This window comes from Humulus lupulus, chromosome 9 (assembly GCF_963169125.1).
Source record: "Humulus lupulus chromosome 9, drHumLupu1.1, whole genome shotgun sequence".
Classification (NCBI taxonomy): domain Eukaryota; kingdom Viridiplantae; phylum Streptophyta; class Magnoliopsida; order Rosales; family Cannabaceae; genus Humulus; species Humulus lupulus.
Genome location: NC_084801.1, coordinates 2,495,726 through 2,508,427, shown reverse-complemented (window position 1 = coordinate 2,508,427; position 12,702 = coordinate 2,495,726). Strand labels below are relative to the sequence as shown.

Below are 12,702 nucleotides of genomic sequence, written 5' to 3'. Positions count from 1 at the left end.
TCCCCGAATATCCACCGTAAAACTATTCGGATTCCAAGCTACAACAATTCGACCATTAGGATGATTAGCTAAATTGCAAGTAAAACACCAACCTTGAAACATATTAAGGTATAAAGTCCCCATTTTAGAAACCTTAACCCTTGTTTCTAGGAGACTAACAAAACCAATTCGTTTATTGGATATCATTTTCATGACATCATTTTGCTTGCTGGTTTTGTTAAGTCCCCTAACATTCCACACAAACAATCTATCCATTAGTTAATGGAGGATCTCCCCCTCCATTAATATTGGACCTCATCTCCTGTAGTACTTCTCCCACATGCAATTATGCTACAGATAACTGATCTAACACCTTAAAAGAGTTACTCACATTAACTTCTTTGTCTTTTGCCATCTGCATTTTTGTCCCTCTAACTTGGAAAAAACCATATGTGTCCTTCTTTCTTTCACTCTGTCCCTGTGCTAAAATATTCTTCCTTATTGTATCGGGTTGCTGCAGACTGGCAGGTTTCGGTTGCCAAATCTGAGATGCCCCTGGTTTGTCCATCCTCTTCCTACAATCTTCTTTGACATGTCCAATTCCATTACACTGAGAACAAACTTCAGGTTTCCATTCATAGTAAACTTCCACATACACAAACTCTCCTTTTTCATCTTCAAATTTGATTTGAGCAGGTAGTTCTTTAGACAAACTCATTTCAATAAGCACCCTAGCAAACTGTAGTTTCTCTCGGTTCCCTGTTGCTCTGTCCTGGCGCACCATCTTCCAAATTGTGCTCACAATTTTAGCTATAGTTCTCTCCCCCCAGTACTTAAGTTCCAGGTTTCTCAATTGAACCCAGATTGGGACTGTCAAAACTGTTGCATCCGGATCCCATCGTTTCACAATGATAGGCTTCATGTCAAAGAAGTAATATCCAGCAGCCAAGACTCCATCTCTAACTTCTACCTTTTGAAACTGAATCAGGAAAATGCCTTGAGCCAAAAGCCCTATTTTATCTACCCCTTTGTCTCTCCAAATTCTGCGAAACAAACCTTCCATCACCGAAAGAGGTGGATTGGCTCCCAAAACATAACACACTATAGATGAATTCCAGAATTGAACTTCTTCTTCTATGTCATTAACCTCTATTTTGACAACATCCGACTCCATATTCAAGATAGGTGCAGAGTTACCTGATTTCTTTGCTTTTCCTTTAGAGCCCGAAATGTCGCCCTTCAGAACCCCCAACCAGTCGGTAAGGGTTTGTTTAACCACCGATCTACACTCCAGTTCTCCAAAACCAACCCCTGGTCCTCCCCTAGCATCTATAATGTTTTGAGAAACAGAATCCTCCATTGCCATCTCTGTCCGACTTGGACCCGAAACATCCTCATCTTTCAAATTAAGAGCCTCCACCCCCAGAATTGCATCAATGGACTTAAATTTCTTGATTGGATCTATTGATGAAGGTCCTTTTTTCTTCTTCCCCGACGTCTTCTTCTTCAATTTTGGTCTCCCCGCCATGGCACCAGCTCAAGCTGAAGAGAGAGCAAAAATTTTGGCGCGAAATTTTTTTTATTATTAGATATTTAATCAATTATTCTAAGGATTTTGACAAGGTGTATTGTTTTTGTTGCAAATTATTTCATTCTAATTCTACTAATAATATGAATCAATTAGGCAATGAAGGAATTAAGGAATGGAAAAATCTTGGTGCTAGGCTTAAAACACATGAAACAAGTAATGAGCATATTGTTAACATGAATGCTTGGATTGACTTAGAATTGAGACTTGCAAATAATAAAACAATAGATAAAAGTGAGCAAGAACGAATTAATAAGGAGAAGGAACATTGGAGGAATGTTTTAGTAAGAATAATTGCTATTGTAAAAAGTCTAGCTAAGAATAATTTGGCATTTTGTGGAAATAATGAAAAGATCTACCAAGAGAACAATGGAAATTTTTTGAGTTTAATTGAAATGATTACTGAATTTGATCCAATTATGCAAGAACATGTTCGACGTATTCAAAATAGTGAAATTCATAATCATTATTTGGGACATAGAATTCAAAATGAGTTGATTCAATTATTAGCGAGTGAAGTGAAAAATACAATTTTGAACAAAATCAAAGAAGTAAAATATTTTTCAGTTATACTTGATTGTACTCCTGATTTAAGTCATCAAGAACAAATGTCTCTTATATTGAGGTGTGTAGATATCTCAACTAGTCCAATAAGAGTGGAAGAATATTTTTTGGGATTTTTAAAAGTGGATGATACTTCAGGAAATTGATTTTTTAGTGAACTCGCAAAAAAAATTGAAAATTTGAAACTTGACATTAATGACATAAGAGGACAAGGATATGATAATGGATCTAACATGAAAGGAAAGCACCAAGGTGTACAAAAGAGATTATTAGAGTTAAATCCTAGAGCATTATACACACCTTGTGGTTGTCATAATCTTACTTTAGTACTTTGTGATGTTGTTAATTCTTGTGTTAAAGGTGTATCATTTTTTGGTGTTTTACAACGTATATATACACTATTCTCTTCTTCACCTAAGCAATGGACAATATTGAAAAATAATATGTCTATTTTGACCGTGAAATCATTGTCTCAAACTCGTTGGGAAAGTCGTATTGAAAGTGTTAAGGCAATTAAATTTCAAACTCCAAAAATAAGAGATGTTTTGCTTGAACTAGCAGAAACATGTGATGGTCCTAAAATAAAGAGTGAAGCTAAATGTCTAGCAACCTATGAATTAGAGAATTTTGAATTTTTGTTAGGCATGACTATTTGGTTTAATATTTTGTTTGCTGTCAATTCAATTAGTAAAAATTTACTATGTAAAAATATGGATATTGACAACGCTATAAATCAGTTAGATGGCCTTCTTTCTTATTTTGAAAATTATAGGAAAGATGGATTTGTTTCTGTTATGATTTCAGCTAAAGAAATTGCGAATGAGATGGAAAATGAGCCTAAATTTTGTGAAAAACGTGTGATTCGTACGAAATTTTTTTTGATGAAATAACTAATGATGATGATGATATAGTAAACTCTGCTGAAGAATCATTTCGGATGCAAAGATTTCTCAAGGAAAAACTTGCCAAGTTTGATGCAAAGAGTGAAACTGTTTTCTTGAGATATCCTACAAATAGTAAAGCCTGTAGGGTATACAACATGAGAACTACCAAATCTGGTCTTGATGAGACTATAAATGTTGTTTTTAATGTTCTTGAAGACTTACCTTCCTACTATGAAGGTGAGATGTGAGGTGTCAAATATATAAGGGCTCTGTGGTGTAGCCACTTTTGCATTTCCGCACTTAATTTTTTTTTTTATGACGATGTATATTGTAGTCATTTATGATAACTTATCTGCTAAAAAGGAGGGTTTTATCTGTCATCAGCATGACTGTGAAATGATGAGGCTCGAGAGTATCCTGCAAATTTTCCATAAATTTGGCATAATTTATAGTACTGGAAATAAAGTTCAAACAGTTGAATTTTACACATGCATACAAAAAATAGACACGGGTGCAACAAGCAATTTGAACTTTGTTTTCAGCACTATAAATTATTCCAAATTTCTTAAAAATTTATAGGATGTCTTAAATGACTACAATGTACACCGTCATAAAAAAATTTGGTACCAAAATACACAAGTGGCTGCACCGTAGATGCACCCTATATATATATATGGAAATAATTTGTCCTTATCAAGCTCTGGCCTCCACGAGCATACAATTGAATAATTATATATGTGCACCTAAGCTATGCATCCAAATATTATACACAGTGATAGGATACGGTTTTTTAAAATAATAGTTCTCAATTTAGATAAATACAATTGGTTAAAAAAAAACTACTACATCACATATTATTACTTATCGTAATGCGACTTTACATATTTATTTATATATATTCTTAAACATTTTTTAATAAATTTTATATATTTTATTGTACAACCATGTTCAGCTTTCAACTTGTGCAATACATATTACTTTATGTTTCCTACTTTCTGTCTTGATGACTTCATAATTTTTATTAGTTGTACTGTAAAATATGTCGATCGAAATAATTGGTATAATGGAAATGGGTCATTATTACCAGTATTAATTGTGCAAATGTATGGACGGTTAACGTATCTGTATTACTATTGGCGGTAGGATTAGTCAATAGTTAGTTGGTTGGTTTTTCTAGTTAGTTAGTTGTTTCTGTTATGTTAGAGGTTATGGCCCCATCCTTATATATTTAGAGAGAGAGGTTGATTAACTCTATTATTTGTACACAAAAGCATGACTGGTGGGCTCTTTTTGAGCCCTATAGCAGATTTTTCATATCTATCTATATATAATAAGTGAGTAGATAACGGAAATTTTTAGTTTTAATGATTTTTTAATTTTTTTAAGGTTAATTTTAACGGAATATTCTTATATTTAACAGTAACTTCTAAATACTTAAACTTAAATAAAATAAAATAAATAATTAAAAAATTAAAATAAGATATTTTTGAAATATTTTGCAATGATAATTATTTAAAAATAATTAATAATTAAACAAATTAAAAATAACATATTTTTTCAGATAAATAATTAAACAAATTAAAATATGATATTTTTGAGATGTTTTACAATGATAATTATTTAAAAATAATAAAATCATATGTTTTATAACTTAAATAAATATTTAATTAAACTAAAACTCACTCATTAGAATAATATCATATTAAACATATAATATAATCTACTGTAAATTAGCACCAAATTGTTTTTTTTTTAATTTGAAAGAAACTTAAATTTAAAATCCGCGTATAATATTTAATAATACATTAAACATATAATATATAATCTCTTGTTGTCACCCCCAAATTCATAAACTTGAACAAACATTGTTACACTCAGATTTCGAGCCATAAGAATTGTGACCTCGAAAGCTAGATTCGTAATGAATGGACTCGTGATATCTGGAACATGTCCGAAGTCTAAGCATCAAGCCTGCGAAGCAGAGATGACTTCGAAGATGGTAGCCTCGCGATCCTCACAAGCTCGAAAGACAGACCCCGAAATACGTCTGTCTCGGGATGGCCTCGGATCAGGGCTCCGATCCTGACACACGTATGAGCTCGAAGTCATGTGGTCTCGGGAAGATGCTATAGCTCGAAAGTCAATAAGAGACCTGGGTGAATAGGGCCTTGGCGATATAAGATAATAACTTTGAATATCTTAGAGAATCATCAATGAGAGACGCGGTCAACATTAAATGCTATAAATCCCCTATAATCAAGGGATATTAATCGTTCAGTTATACGCCCCCTGATCTTCAGGGGACGTTTCCTTGTATATAGGATTGCAGGCTTTGAATGCCATTAAATTTATTTGCATATACAGAATAACTTCCCGAAATATGTGGGATAGTATTCTGAAATCCTCTATAAATAGAGAGTTCATGTACCATTGTAAGGGACCGAATTTTTGTAATCTTGAAAGAAAACTCTAGGGAATTCATCTTGAAGAATTTTCAGAGATCATCTTAAGTTTAATAACAAAGACTCGTGGACTAGGCAGAGTTAACTGCTGAACCACGTAAAAAATCTCATTTGTGTTATCACATTTTTATTGGCCATAACTGATTATTGTTTTCGTGCTCTTCTTTCACTGTTGACGAAAAACGGCGTCAACAGTTTGGTGCTTTCATTGAGAGGCTTAAGCATTCAGTCCCTGAACAAGTTATGGCCGCTAATAATCAGAATATTCCTGAAGAAAATTATCCAAGACGTCCTGGGAAACAACCGATGGAAAACCCAGATGTTGAAGAAAGAAGTGGATCCTCCGATTCTCGGGGACCACTTGCTCCACCAAGAGATGAGGATATGTATTACAATCCTGAGCAATATGTTCCCATTGTGGAACTTGAGAACCGGCAGCTGAAAGAGCAGTTGGCGGAAGCCAACAAGCGGAATGAGGAGTTAGCGAGGATAGCCGCAGAGGCGCAGGTGGCTCAGCCCCCGCCTCCACGTGAAAACCAAGCTCCCCCTCCTAGGGACGTACATGTTCCTCCCCGCAGGCCCCGTGGGCGTCCGCGAAAGAATGTTGCCACAAGAAAACTGGCACAACCCTCGGCACCAGCAGAACCATCCGCTCCCTCTAGGCCCCAGAGGAGTACCCGGGCTAGGGCCCCGGTTAATCCACCTGCGGAAGTACCTGTGGGAACTGAGAATAACCGAGCCCCCGCAGAGGCTCGGACTCAAGTCCCTGGGAGCGCACCAAATGCAACCAACCCATCTCGGGCAAACTCTGGACCATCTAGGCCGCGAAATGGGTGGCAGCCACCGTCACCCATAAGGTTCCCTCCATCACCTATAAGATATCCTTCACCCCCTCGCAGGAATGCTCAACCAGTTCGAGATCAGGATGAAAGGCGTGCAGGGAGGAGGCAAGGAAACAAGGAGCAGCTTTCCAGGAGCGGAGAGGCGCCCTATCAGAAAGAAGTCAAACATCTCGGTCTCGCACGGCGGAAATGAGGTGGCATGGATAAGACCCATCTCGAAATAACCATGCGACAAGTTTTACCAGTGACGACTCTGGAGATACCAGATCTGTCAGCATGCACGATCGAGGTCGTAAGAATACTGGGAACCGCAGGAATCGCTCCGACCTACGAGAACATTTGAATCAAAGTCGGGGTAATCTTGACCCAATGAACCCGGACTTGAGGGATCGCTTGAATAGGCGTAAAGACCCCCTGCGGAGGCGCGAGCCTGGAATTGTGATCGGCGACAACCAATTCCAGACGGTTCACCTCGCGGACCCAGTCCAGGAAAGAATTGATCAGTTGGAAAAGGCCTTTAGACTTTTGAAAAACGAGCAAGGTCAGGATCGATATGAAGATTCTGATGAGGAGCTTGAACCATTTGCTCCCCATATTTCCAACACTCCATTTCCCCAAGGGTTTCGGATCCCTCATGTCCCAACGTTTGAGGGAAAAATCGACCCGTACAGCCATTTGAGTACGTTCAACACCATAATGAGAGCCAGTAACGTGGGTTACGAGCTCTGATGCATGTTATTTCCAGCATCGTTGACAGGACCAGCCAAAAGTTGATTCGAAAAATATAAAAGACACTCAATAACTTCTTGGGAGCAGCTGTCTAAAGACTTCAAGAAGCATTTTAGAGCCATGATGGGGGTTAGGCCTAAGGCGTCAACCCTAACTAACGTTCGGCAACAGCCAGGTGAGACATTAAAAAGTTACCTTACAAGGTTTAATTTGGAAGTTGCCCGAGCTCAGAATGTGGATGACAACGGACACCTAATGGCTGTCCGAGCCGGAGTAATGCCAGGAAGTGCCCTCTGGGACGACATGCAGAGAAAACCGGTGAGGTCCCTAACCGAGTTTAACAGACGAGCGCAGAGGTTTGTCAATGTAGAGGAAGCGAGGTTGACACTTAATGTGACTTCCCAGCCCGAAACTACAACGATAAACGTAAACTCTGCCTCAACCTCGGTGGACCCAGTAGCTTCAAAGCCTGTTGTGGAAAACCCTTCCAAGAGAAAAAAGAATGAAGGGAGTAACCCCGAGGCCGAAGGAGGAAAGAAAAAGAAGGGGGAGAGATATTTCTCCGTGTACAAAGTGTACACCGAGCTCAACGAGTCTCGGGAAAACATATACCTGGCTAATGAAAATCAGGTCCCCTTTAGGCGTCCGGACCCAATGAGAAATCAAAAGTCCAAGAGGGACTCCAGCAAGTATTGCCGATTTCACAGAGACACCGGGCATACTACTGATGAATGTCGACAGCTGAAAGACGAGATCGAAGGATTGATCTTGTAACGTCCCTAAGGTAGGGTACGTCTGCCACATACTCGTAATTCTAGGGTTTACGAGTATGTAAGGCACTTGACCAAAAGAATTAAATAAAATGATACGAAGAAATACAGAAAAATTTAAAACTTTTATATAAACTTATTAGTAGAAATTATTACACGTATGAATACTTTAAATTTAAGGCAGCCATATGAAAACTCTAAACCATTATTGCATTGCTACTGAGTCCGTGCTCCACAAGTTGCTCAACAGCTAAAGCCACACCTGGAAAAATGTTGGAAAATAACATAATGAGCTAACGCTCAGTAAGCAAATCTCATGCATACACATACACATGAATGTCGTGAGTTTGTAGTGCACATATACTAATATGCTGACTTATATACTTATGAATTTCATTTATTGCTCATGCACTTTCAAACTTTACTTTTATGCTCTTTCTTTTAGTTTCACATTTTTATGGGCCCACTATCACTTGTGCACACTGTTTGATTCAGCCAATGCCTGCAGGGCTTGTTACACATATCATATAGAATCCCATGGGTTCTCCTCTGGCTAGCCATCATCTCAGCTAGGCTCATCATAACACTCATTTCATCGTTGCCATAGCTGCCATACTTATTACACATATGGAGGAGAAAGACGGAAACATGGCAAACATATCTGAATGGTCAACTCTGACCTAGCCCACACTAGTGGGCAGCCACTATAAGTCTTATAGACTTCCGTCTTCTTTACTGAACTTACTTGATTGCTTCATCAAAACAGTGGCACCCTTTTTAAACATCTTATTATCACTTTGCTTAAGCCTTGTGTCATTAAAATGTTTAACTTTACATAATACTTTTCAATGCATTTCACAATTTTCCTCATATTTATATGCATGGTCTTATATCACATAATAATGTATCACATAACTGTACATGCCATGCATACATGCTGATGCTGAAATGTCAATGTTCATGTTCATGATTCATGTTTGATGGTATTCAATCAAGGCATTGTATCACATCTCATATAACTCAAAACATCTTTAGTCATAATACATGAATCTTTGGGTTGGTGGCGTTGTTATACCTTAACGTAGAGCTATGGCTCAGGTATAAGGTTTCCAGCCTAAAAACTTAAACGCTTCATATATCATAACATATAACAAATCATGAACATAAAGTAATCCACATATCCATCAACATAAGAACACATACTTGCACATAATTCATATCATTCTTAACCAAGTAAGACATCTTTCACATATCACGGAATTCATCAATTACATATCACACAACACCCTTATGGTGTTCATATAACCATTCTTCACATACTTATCATACGCATCATCATCATACCATACTTAACCCATTAGATGTACACAATCAATGTAGTCATGCATCTTACACTTAAGCACAAAAAAGTGAGATTTACTTACCTTAGGTCCTTAGCTTATTTTAAAATTCCTCACCAAGAGTCAATCAATCAAATCCATACAAATCCTATTCAAGGCACATCATTTATTAAATTCTATCAAAATCATAAATATATACTATTGATAGTGTATATTAATAATACCAGAAACTATATAAATGATAATAATAAATTATTATCAACGTAATGCAAATAACTCTTCATATAAAACCATGCTTTAAACCTTGCTCATAAGATAATGTACCCTTATGATAATAATAATAATAATCCCAACAAAAATAATAATTATCGTCTATAATTAAACTTATTTCGATATTAATAACAAAATACTTCAATAGCAATACGTATATGGATGTATATATTCAAATAGTCATTTTATAAAAGAAATCATATTTTTAACATAAAGTTGTAATAATCAATATAATGATAATAATATAAATATAAATATTTATATTATTATTATTTAGTCATAATATCAATTCCAGTGATATAATAAATATACTTTCTCCAAACTTCACTGGTCTTACAAATATCAATAATTGTAAGAAACTAATATTTGATATTATTTTAATATTCAAATATTAATATACAATAATAATGGTTAGATAATAGGTTTACTATAAATCATACTTTTCATATATATATATATATGAATCTGTATTCTTGATTTACTTAACAAAATAATAACAATAATAATTAAAATTACTTAATCATAATAATTTCCATATTAATATAAAGTCAATTAAATATGTATTTTTATACTTTATTTAATATCTAATATTTTCTAGAATATTAGACAGCACAACGGCTATAAAGTGGACAATTCCAAAATCAAAACCTGTATCAAAAATATATATAATCCCAGACAGCCAGTAAATTACAGAAAATATTCCATATATCAATAATATATAATTATATACTATAAATACACATAATAATAATTACTTTAATCAATCACAATTAAATCACAATATATAGGTTAAAGAAATTATACCAAAATGATCGGGTTCCACAATAAGTCAAACGATGATTTTCTGAGACTCAAAACGTACTTCGGAACCTCTAACACTAAGTTTCGACCGTCGGTCTACGGTGGATCGCGGTGGCTCGTGGTGGGCCCACCACCCAACTATGGTAGATGTAGGAACAAGTTATTGGGTTTTGAAGCCCACAACACGAGGAGCACGATGGTGGTGACGGATCGGCAAACGGATGCCCGAGGTGGCCGAATCGCAACTTTGAAATCGCGGGGTGGCCGAACTTAAATCGAGTGGTTGAGGCGTTTAATCGGGGAGTGAGCTCTAGATTCCCGCGTAAGTCGATAGTTCGGAGGCCTCTGAATCCAACGGTCCGGCGCGTGGCTAAAAATGGTGGCCGGAAAGTACTCCTGCGTCGTCGGCAACAGTAATACGCAGAGGAGAGAGAGAGAGAGAGAGAGAGAGAGGGGTTTTCTGAGGAGAGAGAGAGAGGCTCGGGTAAAAAAGAAAGGCTGAAGCCTTTTCTTTTCTTTTCTTTTTTTTTTAAATTATTTTTAAAATTACACTTGGACCCAAAATATTAAAATTCTTTTCAAATAAGCCCTTTAGCAAAACTTTCTTAATTTTATAAAAATCCCCAATTAAAATTATATGGCATTTGGGTCCAATACTTGACTACTCAAGTTTCTCTCTCTTTAATCTCATTAAAAACATAAAATCATATTTTAAACACTATTTTTCCATTACTATTTCTTAAATTTGTAAACTTGTACATTTTATGTATTAAAACTCTGATTTATTATAAATAAATGTATTATGAAAATGTTGGATATTACAGATCTCGAGGGGTTATTTCAGACAATATGTCAAGAACCAGAGTACTAATCAGCCGAACGCGAGCCAGAGTGTAACGACCCAAATTCGCTAATAAGGCTTAAGGGCCTTGATTAGTGTGCCAGGAGGGCAGGTTGGGACTTATGTATGATTTTATGAATTAAATGCATGATTATGATTTAAAGCATGTTATTTGGCTATTTGTTTAACTGAGATGCATGGCTATGTTTATTAGTATGCATGTAGGCCCGGATCGTGTTAGGAGGGCATAACTGTAATTTTGGCCATGTTGGGCATAACTGTGTTGGTATGTGATAATTGTATTCCGTGAATTGTACCACGTGGGTGTGGTTGTATTATTGTGATGCACGTGCCGAGACGGTTCTAGAGAGCTAGTTAACTCAAGAGTCACAACGGGATTTCTATACCCGGCTCGGGAGGAGCCTAGGGGTACCTCGGGAATTTTATGGTTAAGTTGAGATTTAGCGGGTAATGGTTATTGGAGATTTAGTAACCTGGGTAACCATTAGTTACTGCTGTGAGTAACAAGTTTTAGAAAGAAAATGGTAGAAATGAAATAGAAGAGTAATGACTTAAGTGCCCTTGAAGGTTTAGATTGGAAAGATTAATAGGAAGGGGTAATTTGGTCTTTTGGCAAGGGGATTATGAAAATTTCAGCTGTGATCTAAGGGGGTACGGTTTGGGAATTTGGGGTCACTTGTGGCATTGATAGAAATTGAAGAGAAGAAAGAGGGGGAGAAAGAAGAGCTAGGGCAAGTGAAGAGAAAAGAAGAAGAAGGGTGAAGGGCTGAAGTGGGAACTTGGGAGGAGGATCTAGGGAGCTTTTGAGTGGATTCTCCATTTGAGGTAAGGATCTTGTGCATATTTAAGTTTGATTTCTGTTTTGAGTTGTGGATCTAAAGCTTGAGTTAGTTTCATGCCTTGGTTTGAGTTTTTCTGAAGTTAGAAATCAAGGGTTGAATTTTGGGTATGAGTGTGTTTTGGATCTTGATTCTAGTGTTTGTAGGTTGATAGAATGTTCATATGAAGTTTGGATTTGAGTTTTGGGGTTTAGGTGTTGGTTTAGGATGATTTGGAGAGGTTGAAGCTCGGGAAAACGCGAAGGAAAAACCCAGAATTCTGGGTCTGCGAGGGCGTGCCGCGGCACGGGTTTTGCTTGCCGCGGCGGGGAGCCTCTGGTTTATGGGTGCCGCGGCACAAGAAAGTTGTGCCGCGGCACAAGGCAAATTTCAGGATGGCATTTTTAGGCAATTTTAGGCCTTTGCTCCGGGGCTTCGGGGGATGTCTCCGGGATGTTGTTTTAAGGTTTTAGAGGTCCCGAGAGTGCGGGATTGGTCCCGGGAAGTGGTTTTGGGTTGATTAGTATTGAGGGATGTTTCTTGTGTGTTGTGACTAGGTTGTTGGTGAGGCTCGTGCTTGAGGACCGTGCTCGTGGCTCTAGTGCATCAGGAGGCTCGAAATGCAGGTAAGAAAACTATAACACCCGAGGTTAGGGCATGGCCCCAGATTGTATTATGTGCAAATGTTTAACCTTAAATGAATCATGATGTGTGTGAATGATTATTTCAAATGTACTATATGTGTGATTATGATGAAATGAACGGCAAGGGCCGAGTACGGCGTAAGCCGGGG

General features: G+C 37.1%; 1 long non-coding RNA gene across 1 annotated transcript; it reads right to left on the bottom strand.

Annotated features, from left to right (window-relative positions):
• Positions 1–7,851: 7,851 nt before the first annotated feature.
• Positions 7,852–10,816, bottom strand: LOC133801053 (uncharacterized). The gene is made up of 3 exons (XR_009876719.1): positions 10,233–10,816; positions 9,243–9,306; positions 7,852–8,080 (listed from the first exon to the last, which is right to left on the bottom strand). It is a non-coding gene; the product is annotated as an uncharacterized LOC133801053 (long non-coding RNA).
• Between the last annotated feature and the right edge of the window lie 1,886 nt (positions 10,817–12,702).